This window comes from Hordeum vulgare, chromosome 3H (genome assembly GCF_904849725.1).
Source record: "Hordeum vulgare subsp. vulgare chromosome 3H, MorexV3_pseudomolecules_assembly, whole genome shotgun sequence".
In the NCBI taxonomy this organism is placed as follows: domain Eukaryota; kingdom Viridiplantae; phylum Streptophyta; class Magnoliopsida; order Poales; family Poaceae; genus Hordeum; species Hordeum vulgare.
Genome location: NC_058520.1, coordinates 266,751,638 through 266,756,137, shown reverse-complemented (window position 1 = coordinate 266,756,137; position 4,500 = coordinate 266,751,638).

Here is a 4,500-nt window from a genome sequence, read left to right as displayed (position 1 = left end):
AGTGTCGAGCACGAGAGATGGAGCTCCCTAGCTCAGGGACTCGTCGCTCGAGCCCCGCCCATGGCTCTATTCCAGGCGTGCTCAAGGTTGGAGACGAACCCGAAAGGTGGGGTTCACATGTCAGTCACTCATCGCGCCCCTTGGTGGTGCCAGCCGGCTGGTACATCCCCCTACGAGTAAGCGCTTCTTGCTAAATGTGATTTCAGTTATGGAAGGCGTATTCCTCCCTGAACCGTTTTCTTTTGTGATTTTTTTCAAAAGCAGATTTAAACAGAAACTTGATTTGGCCACAACTTTTTATAGAAAACTCAAAATGGTATGATTCTTTTTCCTACCTCTTTAAAAATTCCTCTAGTTTATTTAAAAAAATTCAAACAACTTTTGTGTGTTGTTTCGTGCTTACGTGTTAATTGAAATATTTTAAAAATAGGATTTTAGAGAGAGGAGACTTACTTCAAGATTTTGGGGTACACATCACCCTCCTCAAACTCCAAAGGCAAGAATCTTGAACTCAAATTTACATAAAGTTGTGTGAAGTTTGTGATGGTGCATCTATTGCGTGATTTTAGGTTAGGTTGATAAAAATCTCACATGAAATCATACCTTGCATAAGAGCATGTGATGGATATTTTTGTTGCTAAGTTTGTGGAAGGCAAGTGGTGAGTGGTTACTGCCTCATACCTTGTATGCTATGTTGGTCTGGACAACCTTAGAGTAAGGTGTGTCATGGTGGAAATGAGATCATGGGCTCACATCTCATGGGACAAGAGTGGTTAGTGAAAGCATGTCGGGGTGTGATGGAAATAACCGTGAGATAATTCCTTCAGCAAGATTATGTGGTACTAACCCTTGCAGGAAAATGGTAAACCTCCTAAGTCGACCGTAGATCGAGTCTTGTCTGTGTGTCACCTTACCTTTCGTGTTGCCGCAGGTCTTTCCGAAAGGGAATGCGGTCTAGTAGGTCATAAATATATTACCAGGTACACACCAAGTAGAGATGCCGGGATGAAGGTATCCAAGGCCCTAGACTAAATCCAATCATCTGGTCAGGGGCATGGGTGTTTCCGGTCTGGGACCGAGAGGGAATGGCCCTTCCCTTGTAGCGCATGGTATAAATTTGATCCCATGCTAATTGAGATTGGAGCCTACCCGTCTTATGGTTTTCCTCCGGCAGCGTAGTCCTAGTGATGTCGGTCTTTGTGAGAGAAAAATGGGTGTGTACTAGTTCTGAGAGTTTACTTCTAAAAACCGTACGTGGGATTAGTTTGAGTGACTATTGAAACCCGTGGGATGTGGGTAAATAGTACACCCTCTGTAGAGTCTAAGCTATTCGAGTAGCCATGTCCACGGTCAAGGACGACTGGTTGACTAGTGAAGTGTCGGTCTGATTGTCAGTCTTCGGAGGAAGTTAAGGAAATCTTGAGAATAATCAGGAAATGTGGTGGATGATCATACAATTATTATGATTACTATGGACCAACCCTTATGATTAGGAATTTTGGATATCCTTGGGACGGTTCTACCTCCTGGATATTCCATATTTATTATTGTTTCATATAAGCCCTTTTTGTGGTGTCACTCAGACGCCCGACTGAGGCATGCTTATTATTATTTCTTATAAGCCCTCTCCATGGTGTCGCTCAGACGCCCGATTGTGGGATGCTCGTTATCATTTCTTATAAGCCCTCTCTGTGGTGTTGCTCAGACGCCCGACTCTAGCATGCTCGTTATCATTTCTTATAAGCCCTCTCCATGGCGTTGCTCACACGCCCGACTGTGGCATGCTCGTTATTATTTCTTGTAAGCCCTTTCTATGGTGTCGCGTAGACGCCCGACTACGGCATGCTCGTTATTATTTCGTATAAGCCCTTTCTTTGGTGTCGCTTCGACGCCCGGCTGTGGCAACTGTAATTACTTGCATGTGAGCCCTTTAGGCGGTGTCGCTCCGACAGCCGACTGCGGCACGCATGTCATTACTTTTCATTGTTACCTTCTTTGCTTGTTCATACAACATTGGTGGAAACTGCTTATCTGCATAAATGCATCCATCAATTAAATTCTAATGGCATGATAGAGTTATTAAGTGGATTATGCATGCATCTCACATGCTTTAACTTATTTGTTTTCTTGATGTTTGCGAGTACATTAGAAGTACTCACTAGCTTGTCCCTGGCTATTGTCTTGGCCAGATTATGTTCAGAGCGGAGCATGATGTCATCAACCCCGGAACCTAGGAGCCCAGGATAGTAGTCTTGTGAGATAGGAATTTATCCAGGTCAGTTGTTCCTGTGAAAATGGAGTCCCATGGACACTGGAGATTCCTCGAGTCGCTTCCACCGTCAACCTTAGACTTTTGTCCAAATCAGTAGACCTTTATGGTCTTGTAACCCAGATTCTGTATTTTTGCTTGGATATTCTGCATCAAGTGAGTGTCTACCAGCTAACAGTAGTCCTGGGGCTAGTGAACAAAAAGATCTATTTTTTGGATATTATTTTTTGAAAACCGGTCGCCACATGCATCATATGTGTCGTGCATCATATCGTGCATGTGTCGTGGTGAATATCGCGTGTTGATTATTGTTTCCTGTTTGCTTCTTCTCGATATTGTTCCGGACCGCTTCGGAATCTGAGGATCTATTCAACTACGTCGGTTCGTCTGCTTCACGGATCCGTTCTTCTTCCAAGCGGGATCTCAGGCATGATGACCATTTCCCCTGATACCATTACTATCATTGCCATGCTTGTTGTTTAGTTTCTTCGCTATGTCTTGCTGCCTACCACCTCTTTAATAAGCCTCTCGACATTGCCATGCAAAGCCTCTAGGCTTTCCATAACCCAGCAAACCACTGTTTGTCTATGCTACCGCTTGCTCAACCTTTTGATAGCATTGCTCGTTGTAGGTGAAGTGCTTCCATGTGAAAACATTGGTTCCTTGTTATATCACCATATTATTTCTAATTAATTTAATGCACCTATATACTTGGTAAAAGGTGGGAGGCTTGGCCTTCTAGCCTGGTGTTTTGGTCCACCTTTTCCGCCTTAGTTTCGGCTACGAGTGTTATATTTTATAAATGAGTGCTCCTAACATGCTTCAGGTTGTTATGGGGACCCCTTGACTTTCGTTTTGGGATAAAACTGGTCTGGCAAAACGCAACATTGGTACTATATTTGCCCAACATAATAATACTGATATTAATCTGACGCATAGGGAGTTAGCGCTACCCGAGGAGTAATTCAACATAATACAGGGGGACATTGTTGCTGGTGTTGGTCCCAAACAGAGCCACTTGTGGGGCCACTAGGCGGAATTCGGGGGATTTCTATCTAGCCACCGTACTTATTGCTCATCCGTCATGTCCCGAGAATGAGATACGCGCCTCCTATTGGGTTCGTCGACATGTCGGACGGCCTTGCTGGACTTGTTTTACCTTTCTTGAGCATCTCGTTCGTGGGATTCCGAGGATACTTTGGGCTATCTTGAGGTTGAGGTTTTCCAATAGGAACCCGAGGAGATCACGGGTCTTTCCTGATTGAGGTTAATCTGGCGTAGCGTGTGGTAGTTTGTGATGGACTAGTTGAAGCACCCCTGCAGGTTAAATCTTTCGAAAAAGCCGTGCCCGCGGTTATGTGGCAAACTTGGAATTTTTTTTTAACATTCGGTTCTAGATAACTTGAAGGAAACTTAAGTAAAATATGCCAACTGTGTGCGTAACTGTGACTGTCTCTTCTCGTGAGTTCTGTATCAGGAAGAGGACACGATGGGGTTATGCCTGGCGTAAGTAGGTGTTCAGGATCATTCATTTGATCATCAGTAGTTCACGTCCGCTATGCGTAGATCATCCCCCTCTTTTATTCTTTGACTCGTAAGTTAGCCACCTCAACTAAATTATTAATCGCTTGATGCAACCTCGCCACTTAATCATACCTCACCCAGTAAGCTTTGGTAGTCTTGATACCTTTGGAAAAGAGATTGCTGAGTCCTTGTGGCTCACAGATTACTACAACAATAGCTGCAGGTACAGGTAATGTGATACTTTGACGTGAGCATGATGCTTGTTCTGTATGGAGTTTCTTGTTCTTCTTCATCGATCTAGGATTGGTTCCAGGCCGGCATCCTGGGATAGCAAGGATGTACGTCATTCTTTTGTCATTTTTTTCGTCCGTAGTCGGACCCTGCTCTTCTACTTGGTGATTGAATATGTTGATGTGTTGATGTGAACTTTTCGTAGCTTGTGGCGATTGTAAGCCAATTCCATATACTCTTCTCTTCAGTACATGTACTTGTAACAATATCCATTCTTGCGGAACTACGAGATGCGCTTCTATCCGTGTCGAGGCCCTCGTGCCAAAATAAGGATATGATCACATCTTGGGTGTTATAGTTAAATCTTTTGGAAAGCCGTGCCCGCGGTTATGTGGCTAACATGGAAACTTTGTTAACATCTGGTTCTAGATAACTTGAAATAACTTAATTAAAACCTTCCAACTGTGTGCGTAGCC